This window comes from Simochromis diagramma, unplaced genomic scaffold (assembly GCF_900408965.1).
Source record: "Simochromis diagramma unplaced genomic scaffold, fSimDia1.1 OVJJ01000341.1, whole genome shotgun sequence".
In the NCBI taxonomy this organism is placed as follows: Eukaryota; Metazoa; Chordata; class Actinopteri; order Cichliformes; family Cichlidae; genus Simochromis; species Simochromis diagramma.
Genome location: NW_024386788.1, coordinates 337,464 through 352,636, shown reverse-complemented (window position 1 = coordinate 352,636; position 15,173 = coordinate 337,464). Strand labels below are relative to the sequence as shown.

Here is a 15,173-nt window from a genome sequence, read left to right as displayed (position 1 = left end):
AACTGGGGGTGAAATACCCCTTGGTGGCATTGTCATTGTATAATTTTGATATAACCCTTGTTGACCACTTGGTCACATATACTTGTGGCCACACCACCATGAGCACGCCTGATCTCGATGTTATGTTTTTTAAATACCATCACCAGGTTGCATAAATGTTCCCACTGTAAACCTTCACCAAAGTCCACAGAAGCAAATTTAACCACTCAGCAGCCAAACTGGTAATACCTGTCTTAAATATGGGCTAAGCTCTGTGCATTAAAGCTTAATCAAAATATCAAACAAATCAAACAGAAATTGGCTGTGTGCAGGCAGGCAGGGAGAAAGGACCCAAAATCCAGGACTCAGAGGCAAACGTAAACTCAACAAGACTTTATTGCTGATAGCAACAGAACAGGAACTTCACTAAACTGAGAATCCAAAACCGAACTAAGCAGGCAGACAGAACACAGTTAACGTGAGAGTACGATGTGACACTGAGCAAAGGCAAAATAAAACAGGAAACAATACACAAAGACGGAGACTAAGAAACACGGACTTTAAACGGGCAGAACTAAACCTAAACCAGAATAAGCTGGAACATACTAAATAATACTAATCATCATCATCATCATCTCCTGACAATAGATCAAGAAAATAACTAAAAATACAAAATCAAACCAAAACATGAGAACTCGAAATGTTGGGTCAATTTGACCCAGAACCGTGACACTGCCAGAGCCAAAAAATGAACTGAAAAAAAGTGCAATTACTCTAATGTCCACTTGAGGCTGCAAAAGCGAATTGGTTCCCACAGACAACCACGTTGTCCAGAGCAGTAAAACAACAAGTACACGGACCATCATCTTTACTATGATAACAATGAGCTGAAACTGTCTGACCCTCATCTTTGACCTCTCCACCCCCATGAAGAAAACACAACATTACCTGTGCTTCGTCTGTCTGGTTGTTTTTGATGACTGGATGCTTTGATGTTGTACTTGACATGAGTCAGGATGTCATCTTCTCCAGTTTCCTCTTGATCTGCTGAAATGATCCAACATTAAAAAAAACTGTTCAATTAGATATCTAAACAGAGATTACATTTAAGAAAGCACAGACACTGTGCTCCATCCCCGCAATTTGGACATCACAGAGTTACTCGGTAAACTGAGATTTTCATCGAGCATGGTGCTCAGACTTAGCCAGCATGTACTGTACATGTTTGGTTGAAGATTGTAACCCCTTTGTAGTGGAGACCTGTGTTTGGACATTGAGAAGAGGTAATTTCTACATCTCTTAGTGCTGTTTTGCCTGCGTTCTGCCTCTCTCTGTATGACCCACACACAGAGGGATTCAGTAGCTCTGAACATGCTAATAAGCAAGACGTCTGGGCAAAACTGCTTTCCGCTGATTCTCTGCAGCTTTTTTTTCTCTCTGTGCAACATTTCCTGGCATTTGGAGGTTGTCTGTTCAGTCTGCCTCTTTACTCAGAATCAATGAGATGTCACGGAGGTTGACACGCAACATGGCGCCTGTGTTCGGCTTGGCCGCTGTTGCTGCTCCGTGTGTTTGTCGACTGCTTCAGTCGACACCAAAGTCCTTAGAAGCAAATTTAACCATTTAGCAGCCAAACTGGTAAAACTTGTCCACATATGGGTGAGGTTCTGTGCTATAAACTTTAATCAAACTATCAAACAAACCAAACAAACTTCCAGAGATGAAAAAACTGACAAAAAATGCAATTACTCTAATGTCCACATGAGGCTCCAAAGGTGAATCAGCCACCACAGACAACCATATTGTCCAACGCAGTAATCCAACAAAACAACAAGTAAAATGCCCCCCATCTTTACTACGATAACAAGGAGCTAAAACTGTCTGAACCTCACCATGAAGAAAACACAACATTACCTCTGCTTCGTCTGATTGGTTGTTGTTGATGACTGGATGTTTTGATGTTGTACTTGACATGAGTGATGATGTCATCTTCGGTTTCTTCTTGATCTGATGAAATCATTCAACATAAAAAAAATTGTTCAATTAAATATCTAAACAGAGATTACATTTAAGAAATTTGTTACTGCACAAACAGAAAACTCCATGGCTGCAATGTCACATTTTCAGAGAGGTAAGTAATCGATAAACTCAGCTCCATGCAGCACAGTGCAGAGACATATTGCTCACATACCCTATATCCACTGTTTAGGTGGTGGTAACCCCTTTGTAGTGGAGACACGTGTTTGCTCATAAGTAAGAGGACATTTATACATTCCTTAACTCTGCTTTTCCTGAGTTATCTCTGTATGACCCACACAGAGACATCCTCTGATGCTTTTTATCTCTTTGTATGACCCCAATGGGATTGGCAACACTACCGTGTTTGGAAAGAATAGATTGGGCTTAGTTCTAAAAATGAGTCAAGTAACATGCAAGCATGCATCAAGTAACAACCGCACACATAAAAGTGCAGGAAGTTTGATTCTCACCTTCAGGTTTTCTGTGAACACATTGTTTCACCAGCAGAACCAGTAACACCAGTAGAACCACAGCACAGACTGATCCAACACATGACAACACAGGTATGAGAGGGGAACCAGGGCTAGCGATGGAGGCAGGAGGAGAAGTGGATGTAGGTGGAGGTGTGGATGTAGGTGGAGGTGTGGATGTAGGTGGAGGTGTGGGTGTAGGTGGAGGTGTGGTGGTGTGTTCCCCTAAAATAAAGCAAACACAGTCATTAAGTTGTCGTCACATTGTGAATGTTGAAAGCTGCAGAAACACAGACAGGTGAGTGTGTCACCTGTGACAGTGATCCAGCTGGATGGAGACTCTCCATGACCGCTGATGTCACACTTGTAGAGGCCTTCATCAGACCTGGAAACATGCTGGATGGTCATGTGACCTGTAGGCTGCTTCCTGATGAGGGAGCCATCTTTATAGAAAGCAGCTGGGAGGTTGGAGGGAGTGGTCTTTGTTTTACAGAGCAGAGTGACGTCATCTCCCTCCATCACAGGGAGGACAGGACTCTGCAGGATCACTGATCCACCTCAACACAGAGACAAACTACAGCATTTCATCCATTTACACACAGCTTCATCAACACTAACTCCACACACTCAGCTTACCAGTGACTGTCAGGTTAACCATGTTACTGATGGGACCCTCTCTGGACTCACACCAGTAAACTCCACTGTATGATTGGTAAACAGTGATGTTACAAGAAGAACCATTTACTTCTCCCCACCCATCTCCACACTGAGCCCTCTGTCGTTTGCTTGTGTTTCTCCTCAGAGTCCATCCAGCAGAGCTGTCGTCCTCCTCACAGCTCAGAGACACAAAGTCTCTTTTAAAGAACTGAGAGCTGCTGGGACTCACAGTCAGACGAGCTGTGAGGGTTAAAATGAAAAACTTATAATTTTATATGTGATAAAATGGTAAAATCAATGTTTTGCAGAATCCTCATTTCATCACTTTATATGTGCGCTACATTGTGAAACATGAACCCAGTCAGGTCATATCAGTGAGCATTTCTCAGGTTTAAACTGTGACAGAAGAAGGTTACTGACCTTGGTTTGTTGTGCAGCTCAGCAGTGAGATCAGAACTAAAGAGAAATGACACTCAGGTTGATTTGAGGTGAACATAAAGAACAACTCCACACAAACAGCTGACAAACACACAAACAGCTGTGTTCATATATCGAGTGAATGATTTGATCTTTTCACTGCCTGCTGTGTTTCCTCGACTCCTGAGTAAAGATAAAGAGTCAGTTCAGACCTGCAGTTGGTCTTCATGGTGTTTTCAACGCTGATAGAGCCTCTCAGTCTCGCTATTGTTCTCTAAAATCTAAAGAACTATGGATTTGATCAACTGGTCAACATGCAATTGACACTCTATTATTGACAAGAAGCCTAGGTGCAGGAGCGCCTGAGTATCTTGGAGGGATGTTCCCTGCTGGATACATGATGAACGGGTGTCAGAAGTGACGTGTTGTGTTCTTGGCGGGACTGTCTATCAAGGATACTGAAGACATCTACCTATTCGGCACCATGATAACGGGGTTCTTCCTGTTTGGAGCTGGCTTGGCCCTGCCTTATAAGAAATCGAAGAAAGCTGTAACTACTGTTGAAAACCCACCTGGCTTGCAACTATGATCGAAAGTGTGGGAAGAGTGGTGAGAGCTCAGACTGTTCTTACTGAACGAAAATATGGGAAATATCTTGGAAGAGCTCACAGCTCTTAATTCACTAGCTGGGCCCACATCCGCATTTCTGTTTGACAGCGTTTTAGTAGCAAAAAGTGATGCTTTGACATGAAATGAGCTGCGGTTTGGGGAAGGGCTCAAAAGGGGACTGGCGATGGCTCCCGGGCCTGGCAGATCCACATTTACTAAATAGAAGTGAAGCAGTTGAAGAATGGAGACGAAGGGAGGGAGGGTGGGGCACGTAAACGAGAACGATCAGCTTGCAGAACTAGGGGAGTTTATATAGATGACAGCTGGAAGGAGCGTGTTTGGAAGCGTGGTCCTGCTCCTGAAATTCTGATACATGCTCTCCAAAAGAGAGATACACCTGAAGACCATTGATGGACATTAAAACGACTGAAGAATTAATGCAGTTTGTTCGCCCTATTTCACATAACCAACATCTCTCATGCGGATACACCCCCACCCCAGACGGCACCAGCTGCTTGAAGGTTGACAACAACATTCTTCCAAGCGATAGGATAACGAGACTGAACTCCTCAAGGCCGCCTGCGTAGGCTGTGGACTTTTGGTCTTTGATTAATAGGCGAAAGGACACTTTCTCAGGCTGAACTCAAGAAACAAACGCACAGTAATACTGATATGCCCTCACAATTGCCCTCCCTTCTACGGATCCAATGCCTCCTCCCACCTGATAGGGACAGCAGCTCAGCCGGAGGCGCGATGAGGTAGCAGCATCCATGACCCACTGTGCTCATTGGCAGATGCTGCTTGTCTGTGTTTCATGGTGTTATAGCGTGATGATATCTGTGCTTCTTTATGTGCTATGGAGTGTTTTTTTTGTTTTCTGCCAACAGGGGAGTCATTATGAGCAGAAATCCTTATTTTTTCTCCTGAATTGCCCCTATGTGTTACATATTTCATTGTCTATCCTTTTTTGCTACTTAGCCAGGCCTGTCTCCCCACTGTTTGTATATTGTATGTATGGTTGACTAGGTCTGTCATCTCAGCTGCAGGCAGCTGCAACCGACAAATGCAGCTTATCCTTATTTCCTTAACTTGAATTCAGCCTGATTTGTTTTTCATGTCTTCTCCTCCATCATCAGTTATCAGGAGAGCAGACAGTCAAAGTACAAGAATTCAAACAAACACAGAGATTCTACTTACAGAGCAGACACAGCACAGATGTTTCCTTCATCGTCCTTCTCACTCATTTGAGCTTTTTTTCATTTCTGTCACTGACACCAAGTAAAGCCCGCCCTCTTCCTCTGAGCACCAGCTTTCTATTGGTTCAAACACTGAAGCAGAACACAAACATTTTCCTTTGTGTAAAAAACCCTGAAATTAAAAGATAGTGGTTTAAAGCTTCTATGCAAACAAAGACCAGGAAAACATAAGTGTATACAGAAAATCCACTGTTGTCTATAAAGAAAAACATATATACACAAGAAATGTTTTCACACAGTCTGATTATATTTAATATCAGCGATGCTCTCTATCATTCATTATTTCACATAAATGAAAATGAAGAATTTCAAAAAGGAAAGAGAATGAAGTCCTTTCTGCTCTCAGTGATCTGTAGTTTGGTTGATAAACAAATCCATGTCCATGTAGTGGACGTCCCCCTCAGTGAGAGAGGCAGATATGAGCTGAAACACAGGAATCAAACCAGGGACGCTGCTGTTATGGAGCTGAACTGGAACCATTCAGACACCGAGGCCCTCTGAACACATTTTAATTAGAGCTGTGCAGAGACACATGAACAGACCTGAACCCCAGACTACAGATAGTGACACGGTATGCTGGTCGAGTATGACTGAGCTATGACTGTTTTGGATTTCCAGATCAGGTTGTAATAACTTTAATAAACTAAAGAAGAGCTGATCAATTTTCCAACACAGTGTTGACTTCAGTTTGATTGAACCAAGGTTAATTCATCTAAACATTACAAAAACAGACAAAAACATTCATTTTCCTTTATGGGTGATTATAAATTAATGAATAATGAACGAATAAGCCTTTATTTGTCACATGAGAACAGTTTGAGAACAGAGAAAAACAAAACACCTCAGCACAGAGAGCACGTGAATCTTCACACCTTACAACATATAAAGGATGTGCATTGGAGGTGTTTTGAGAGGGGTAGGAGGGTGTGTGTGTGTGTGTGTGTGTGTGTGTGTGTGTGTGTGTGTGTGTGTGTGTGTGTGTGTGTGTGCGTGTGTGTGTGTATCCTGTGTCAACTGAAGAAAGTGTCATTTCACCCACTTTTAAGAAAAAGTCAACAGGCCTCCATGTTGCGTTCTGTAGCAGTCTGAGTACTCACAGCCCGTCCACAGCAACACTAGATGGAACAGGATGATAGAATCACAAGATGCAATGGATATGTGCAAAATGCTGAGTATTGTGCAAAAGTAACTTAGTCTCTCTCTCTCCCTGTGTGTGTGTGTATGAGAGTGAGAGACTGCAGTTAAGTGCTTGGTAGTCATGAGTATGGAGGTGTGCGAGTGTGTGTGTCCTTCCAGTCACTGAGTCTTCAGGAATCTGACGGCTTGGGGGAAGAAACTGTGTGTGGGGTCCTCCACAATGCTGGTGGCTTTGCCGATGAAACAGGTGCTATAAGTATCCGTGATGGAGGGAAGAGGAGCTCCAATGATCTTCTCAGCTGCTCTCACGATCTGTTTGAAGTATCTTGTCTTCAGTGTCCTCCATCGAGAGTGCCGCGAGGCACACGCCACTCCCCCATCCAGCCAGCCTAACAACCTGCATAACAGACTATATCAGCTTCTGTGTGGATAACACTGTATTGACCAGGAAAGTAGACCAAATTAAAACAGTTTAACAGGTTTGATTCAGAAGCCCTTCCCTCCCCATCCACCAGAGCTCTTCACACCTCTCTGCAACCCCCAACTGACTATATTCCTGAGGCTCATAGCTGGACTGGCCATCGGGCATACCGGGCATTTGCCCGGTGGGCCGCTGGCAATTTTTTTGTTTTTATTGGCCGATCGATTTTTTTTTTGGAAGGGTATAAATAATGAAAGGTGTTGGATTGGCCAATTGGTCATGATCGATTCTGGGCTGGACCAATTACAGCTGAGGAGGTCGGATGCACCCTCCCCCTTGTTTCTTATAGACGAACTAAAGAAAATGGAGAACAAAAAAAGGAAAGGAGGTGCAGAAAAAATTAGGGCCAAAAAGAAACAAGCCCTTCAGGCAGACGCTGCCAAATGTGTAAAAATAACTGAATTGTTTGGCGGTAGCTATGGCATAGCTTCCACAGATTTAGCAACATCAGCAAGTGGTGGAGGCCAGCAGGTGGATAAGGGAAAGGGGAGGCAAGAGGAGGAGAGACCCGAGGCGGCCGGTCATAGTGGCAGAGGAACTGAACTTCAGGTAAGAAGTTATGACCTGCTGTCTATCTGTGTCAGATATAAACTCATTTTAGTTGTAGTTTGTTTTCGTTGTGCTGACTTTTTACAGTCGCTTAGAATAACTGGTACTGCGTACTAGCTAGCATGACAGAGTTTATATACTGCTGGGCGGGTGCTATGAAGTTACTGATAGTAAATTTTATTTTATGCTTAAGGTTAGTTTCTCAAAACTCCTCAAAATCTTAACAAATTGTGCCAATCCTTACATGTTGCACCAGGCTGATTTATCATCTAAAGTGGAGAAGTCTGTGACAGAGGAGACAGAAGAGCAGCAGAGAGAGATGGAGAGATGACTTTATGTCATCCATGAGGGATGCATTTGATATATGTTTCACATATTATAGCCCAACAAGTTACTTATAGCAATTTAAATACGAGCAATCACTTTTTGGCACAACACCGGCTATTGCAGTTAATAATACAACAGCTTCTTGCCATTTTTTGTGTTTCTTTTTATCGCTGTGTAACTGAGTTCAATTGAAAGCCTGCATGCGCTAGTACCTCTTGCCACAAGTTCCCAGAATCCTTTGCGGTTTTACCCCTGAATGACGTCACATTTTTGGTGGGCCGGTCTCTAGTCAAAATGCCCGGGCCGATTTTTTGTCCCAGTCCAGCCCTGCTGAGGCTCATTTACTAATTAAATAGTACCTCCCACGGGTCACATCTATACCAACATATTTTCAAAGTACAGCTGCAAAATGTCAGATATCAGTATCAAACACACTGAAGCTTTTCAGTGTCATTTGAAACTACCGAGTGACACTTCTGCTGTCTTTAGTCTCACACTTTTCTGCACTGAATAGAGGTGTGTCAGTTAGCCAAAGCAAACTCAAGTCAGATTTTCCATCTGATACCGCGGCAAAACCCACAGAAACACACATGGAAAACAAGTGAGAACAAACATTTATTAATCTTGTAGAGGAACTAAATTGCTACTTCAGCAACAAGATCAAGATGTAACAAACATGAATAAAATATAAATAACAGTGATCTTACTGAGGACTTAAAAACATTTGTAACCATACTGTTGATTTTGCAGCAAAATGCACTTTAAAAACGCAGATAAAAGATAAGACATTACGCAAAATACACACAAATCTGCATACAAATCTATTTAGCATGTACATATCCTGTGTCTGTGGTGCTGGGGGGACCAGTTAGACACCAGCGGTTGGACCCGTGGACTACTTCATTGAAGAGTAGACAACGTTGGGCTCTCGGTTAAAGTCTGAGTACAAAGACACACACACACACACAGTTTAAACAACAGGGAGCCTAAGGAAAGCAACAGAAAATACTGAGAGAAATAATAAACTAATATGATCAATAACTAAAACTAAGGACTAAAGACTCAAAATAGTAAGGAAATGCATGAAGATATAAATGTAAATCATAAACAAACATCCAAATACTGACTCATTAATTATCAAAAATTCACAAGTTCAACTCAGAACCATGGCAACAAAACCAGGACCATGCCAATCCCAAATTATTTATTTCCACTTACACCTGCCGTTTTGAGTGTACAAGTGCATTCACACTTAAACGTACGGCTACTTGTGACGCACGAAATATCTTCATTGTTTGCTAATAACTGTTTTTTTTTTATGTGTGTGTGTGTTGGAGTACGCTGAAATGTTGCTGAACTAATCAAGTTAATGTCTGAAAAGACAATTGCTATAAACTGTGGCAACATAAAAATAAAACACATGAACTCTGACTTTGTGTCTGGAATTCACGCTAGCAACATAGTACTACAGTGGTGCCCAACTTCACCCAACACACAGAACCATGTTGGACTGAGGTTGTACAGCCAGTGCAAGCCCTGGCCGAAATCACGGCAGAGCATCAAGAGTAGGCAGTAGCACATTGTATCCCTGCAGATTACCTACAGTGATTTCTAGGCTTGTTTGAGGCCATGCAAGTGGCATGTAAATGTCTGGAAGCACAATGGGCGGTGTGGTTACTTCCTCTGCTGTCTCGGGAGGCCCAGATACCAGTGCTCAGCCTACTGTCAGTATCTTTTGGAAGTCCATAATGCTGTGCTGGATCACTTTGGCTATTCTCAAGAACTACTGTCACCACCTTTGCAGCTCTTGTCTGAAAGTGGGGAAGTGACCCTTCTCCTACAAACAAAAGATGAAGAATGTAGCAATCAGGGAGCTGCAAACGGGAATGGCTGAGGAAGGAATGGACATGCTACAGTTAGATCCTGGAGCAGGTGGTACTGTGGCTTCTAATTAGAAAGGTGGAGTCGATGGACTGCCACTGGCCAGTGAGTGTGAAGACAGCCAAGACCTTCGTAAAAGGGTGGATATGTTGGGACATCCAAAGGGATTGTGGGCATTCTCACAGGAGGAGGCAAGCCAGTGCTGGCCCCAAGAAAAAAAGCCTTTTGGCCCTTCATAGACACATCCATTGAGGTTAAATGCAAAATGTAATTCAAAATCCTGCTCCTCACAGTCAAGGTCTAGAATGATCTGGTCCCGTCTTATCTTAATGACCTTATAGTATCACATAACCCAGTTAGAGCCATTTGCTCTCGGTCTGCAGGCCTACTTGTTGTTCCTAGAGTATTTAAAAGTAGAATGGGAGGGAGAGCCTTCAGTTTTCAGGCCCCTCTTCAGTGGAACCAGCTTCCAGTTTGGATTCAAGACACAGACAGCATCTCTATTTTTAAGATTAGGCTTAAAACTTTCCTTTTTGCTAAAGCATATAGTTAGGGCTGGACCAGGTGACCCTGAATTCCCCTGTAGTTATGCTACAATGAGTGTAGGCTGCTGGGAGATTCGTATGATGCATCAAGTTTTTCCTTTCCAGTCACCTTTCTCACTCACTATATATTAATAGACCTCTCTGCATTGAGTCATATCTGTTATTAACCTCTGTCTCTCTTCCACAGCATGTCTTTATCCTGTCTTCCTTCTCTCACCCCAACTGGTCGCAGCAGATGGCCCCGCCCCTCCCTGAGCCTGGTTCTGCTGGAGGTTTCTTCCTGTTAAAAGGGAGTTTTTCCTTCCCACTGCTTGTTTTTTTATTTTTCTCTGTATGTATAATTGTAGGGTCTACCTTTCAATATAAAGCGCCTTGAGGTGACTGCTGTTGTGATTTGGTGCTATATAGATAAGAACCTGTGTGCAGATAAAGATAGTGTTGGGAAGGTTTCTTTCTGAGATTAGAAGTTTAATATCCTGAGCTTGAGTCAGGCTGGCTTAGCTACCAACTAACTTTCAGCACTGTTCAAAGTTAAAGAGCAGCCGTACTTCTGGGCCTCTTTGATCTGATGTGTGTTTGTCCATAAATGGCGCCTTCCTAGTTACTGCAGATACAATAGTAGTAGTAATTGAATAGTATTAAATAGTTGCTATAGCAAAATGTTATTTATACTTGTTTATGAAGAAAATAAGTCCCAACCTTTACAAACATCAGAAGCTTTTCACAGTTTTTTTCCAACTTCTTAACACCTCTGCAGAGAAACGCTAACAGATGACAACGATCTGCGTGATGTTTGTGTGAAAACTGAAGGTGAGCAACCACAAAGCTGCCATTTTCTCTCAGTGCAAAGTGACACATTTCACCACAGAGCACAAAGCAAACGTATTCTAACAACAAGCTGAGTATTCTTCATCAAACTAAGGAAGGCTTCCTATAGATAATTGGAATCATTAAAGCGTGGACTGTCATGCAGAAGTTTAAAGTGAAAATGATTCATTGTATCAGAGGTCTGTTCAATTGGTCTCATGGCAACACACAGTCATTAATTAAAAAACAAAATAAGCTGTTATTTTTGGGGGGAGGGGTGTCATTCATTTTGGCATTTAAGATATACGATCACTAGTCACAAGTCAAGGTAGTGCTGATTACACCACTCTTTTGGAACATTGTAGATTTATTATTATAGCAGTTGTCTATGTGACGAGAGAACATGTAATGATCTGACATATCTGTCATAAAGTATTAGTACCTGTTACCTGTAACAGTGACACATTCAAATAACTTTATTTAGAATAAATAAAAACTTTTGTCCAACCACATACTAGTAAGCTGCACAAAAGTGGCTGGTGAATGTAAACTGGAACTCCTTACATGTCACGCCATGTGTCATGGTCTCCGTGCCTGCCCAGCCACAAGGCTATTGGTTCTCTCTCTCTCTCTCTCTCTCTCTCTCTCTCTCTCTCTCTCTCTCTCTCTCTCTCTCTCCCTCCCTCTCTGCCTGGACGGAGCTCACTGTGGGCTCCCGCCCTTGGCCCACACACCTGACAACAATCAGTTGTCATCACCTGGAGCACTATTTGAGGCTGGAACACAGATCTTCTTTCTAGTATCTGGAATATATATTTTCCACAGTTTTTTTCCACTCTTCCTCTTAAAGCTGTTTTATTGTGTTTGAGCTTATTGATCATCCACCTCAACAGCGTCACTTTTAACTGGGTTTCCTAACTTTGTGACTTGTATTATTAAAATGGGTGAAGTGATTCTAATTGGAGGTTTTAATTTGTACACTGATGAATCCCATGAGCTGCCCAACCACGGACCTTCTTAATATCATCATATTTAAGCAACATGTTTCCAGTGGGTAAACACTGGCCCTTGAGGTAACTTATTATTACTTAGTTATTCCAGTTAAATAAATTGATCTGTCCTCCTTTTAGAGAAATCAAACCTAGATGTTTCTGTTCAAAGAAGCTGGGGACACCGAGCTTGACTGGACCATGTTCTGTATCTTCATTGCTAAGTTGGCTGTTCCCTTGGAGGCTTTGAGACCTTGGAATAAACTCAAAACATGGTGGAGGGATAATTTCTCTGTGAGAGATTTTGTCTTTCTGTTGGCTTGGCTTGGAATTCCTTTACAAGAGTTAAAGGAGGTGGCTCCAGAGAGAGAGGTCTTGTTATCTTTGCAGTCTGGACCAAGAGAAGCAGGAGAAAATGGATGTATGCCAATAAATGGTGCATGTACGAATTCTCTTGTGGACACACAATTATAATTGTTTGCGACTTTGTTCCGAAACAAGGTTTAAAAACAAGTTTAATCGTTCAGTTATGTCACATTCTGTTGCATTTCCAAATGCAATGACAATAAAGGCTTTGAACTTGTGCTATCGCATCAAGAAATTAGTTGGTTATATAAATATATGAGTATGCATAATAGTTATTATTCATAGATACCTACATCCTAAGTTCCTGTTATTCATCTGAAAGAAGCAGAATGAGAATGAGTGTGTCGTTACAATGGTAATGCCAGGAGAGGCAGTATTGGTTCTGTGTTACATTAATGTTGTAAGGAAGTGGAAGAAGAGTGTGTCCTGTAGGAGGCAGTAGAAAATGGATACTGATGTTCTGTACATGCGCTGAAAAGAAGGTTCAGTAAACCATTTGCAACGATACTCCATTGTAAGTCTCAGTTATTTCATTTTTAATTTTTGAAGATGCAACAGAACTGAATTGAATAAATGTCAAATGTTCACAAATGTCAAATGTTCACTTGAGGCTCCAAATGTGATGTTAAAATGTGTAGGCTTACTTCTACTTATGAAATGGTTTTCTACTGTTCTAGAGTAGAAACGTAGCAGTGCTGCAACTGTTGCAGGATGGAGTCAAAATGATCTCCCTTTGGTGGTTGTCGTGTTGTAGTGTGTGGACTACCTCCTGAGTCACCCAGATAAGGAAATCCCAGAAAGATTTCAAGGTTTGCCTGCTATAATTACATTAAGGCTTAACGTTTGCATTATTAGGGGAGTGGCCTTTTGACTGGCAGGGAAAGCTGCCTGTAGCTGCTAGCTGTCTGTTAGCCTTCACCTCAGCTCATTATCCCAAAACTGGATCCCTGAGACTGTGGCTGTGCTGTTGGAGGTTTTGGGGGCATTTTAATGTAAGTCTGTACAGTAATATGGCTGCTTTGGGGTAAATTGTACAAGAACACTGAGCTCCAGTATTGGTGAGTTAGCATCTAGGATGTTTGTGTCTCTGTGATGCTCCCATACAGTTCACGGAAGCGGATTTAAAACCAAGCTAGCTAACATTAGCTGATAACTTTACAAAAAGCTGAAATGGTCATAATGTTGCTCATTTGTTTCCAAAAATAACTGTTGATTGAGAACTATTTAAAAACATTATTTAGATTTGTTTCATAGTAATAGCTTTCTCAAAATGTCTTTGTTTCCTTAGTGGAGTGGTTAACACAGTGTCTGGGTAAGTGGAAGACAATTGGTTTGATTGGGAAATGGAATCCCCTATAACACTTTGAAAACAGGTGGAGGTACCCACTTGTGACAAAGAAATGGCAAAAATAGTTTCTTTATTCATTATCTCATGTCTTCACAGTCTCCTGAAATTACGGAATATTTAAATTCCGTAATTTAAATATTACTTCAAAAACCAAAGTAATCTTGTCCCCACCCCGGAAGCTACTACAAAAACAAACAAAAAGAAGACGAGACCAATATTACCTCTGCTTTGTCTGATTGGCTGCTGCGGACAGTGTGATGTTTTGATCTCACTGTATATGATGTCATCAATGACTTCATTTTCTAAAGTGTTTTCTTGTCCTTCTGAAATTATTTAAAAAAAAAGAACAATTTACTGTATTTAATGTACTGTACAGAATTTAATTGTTAAAAATGTAAGGAAATTATTTAGAAAAATCATTTTTACATTTTACAATGTCCAGAAATAATGACTGTGTACATTATTCAGCAAAAGAAAACCATGGATGTAAGATCAGGAAGTACCTACAGTACATTGCTGTGCTGTCTCTGTGTAATCATAATGAATGTGAACTTTATTCTATCAGTCTGAGACTCACCTGCAGGTTTATTGTGAACACATCGTCTCACCAGCAGAACCAGTAACACCAGTAGAACCGCAACACAGGCTGATCCAACAGATGACAACACAGAGAGAACAGGAGGAGAGAGTGATGGAGGAAGAGTGGTGGAGGTGGAACCAAGAGGAGGTGTGGATGTAGGAGGAGGTGTGGATGTAGGTGGAGGTGTGGATGTAGGTGGAGGTGTGGTGGTGTGTTCCCCTAAAATAAAGCAAACAGTCATTAAGTTGTCGTCACATTGTGAATGTTGAAAGCTGCAGAAACACAGACAGGTGAGTGTGTCACCTGTGACAGTGATCCAGCTGGATGGAGACTCTCCATGACCGCTGATGTCACACTTGTAGAGGCCTTCATCAGACCTGGAAACATGCTGGATGGTCATGTGACCTGTAGGCTGCTTCCTGATGAGGGAGCCATCTTTATAGAAAGCAGCTGGGAGGTTGGAGGGAGTGGTCTTTGTTTTACAGAGCAGAGTGACGTCATCTCCCTCCATCACAGGGAGGACAGGACTCTGCAGGATCACTGATCCACCTCAACACAGAGACAAACTACAGCATTTCATCCATTTACACACAGCTTCATCAACACTAACTCCACACACTCAGCTTACCAGTGACTGTCAGGTTAACCATGTTACTGATGGTACTCTGATTGGACTCACACCAGTAAACTCCACTGTCCAGTAGGAAAACAGTGGTGTTACATGAAGAACCATTTCCTTCTCCCCACCCATTTCCA

At 42.0% G+C, this 15,173-nt stretch overlaps 2 long non-coding RNA genes across 2 annotated transcripts; both read right to left on the bottom strand.

Annotated features, from left to right (window-relative positions):
• Positions 1 to 798: 798 nt before the first annotated feature.
• LOC120728281 lies at positions 799 to 2,688 on the bottom strand. The gene is made up of 3 exons (XR_005694682.1): positions 2,469 to 2,688; positions 1,894 to 1,986; positions 799 to 1,026 (listed from the first exon to the last, which is right to left on the bottom strand). It is a non-coding gene; the product is annotated as an uncharacterized LOC120728281 (long non-coding RNA).
• A 5,815-nt stretch (positions 2,689 to 8,503) lies between these two features.
• On the bottom strand, positions 8,504 to 14,600 carry LOC120728279. The gene is made up of 3 exons (XR_005694680.1): positions 14,415 to 14,600; positions 14,059 to 14,160; positions 8,504 to 8,840 (listed from the first exon to the last, which is right to left on the bottom strand). It is a non-coding gene; the product is annotated as an uncharacterized LOC120728279 (long non-coding RNA).
• Between the last annotated feature and the right edge of the window lie 573 nt (positions 14,601 to 15,173).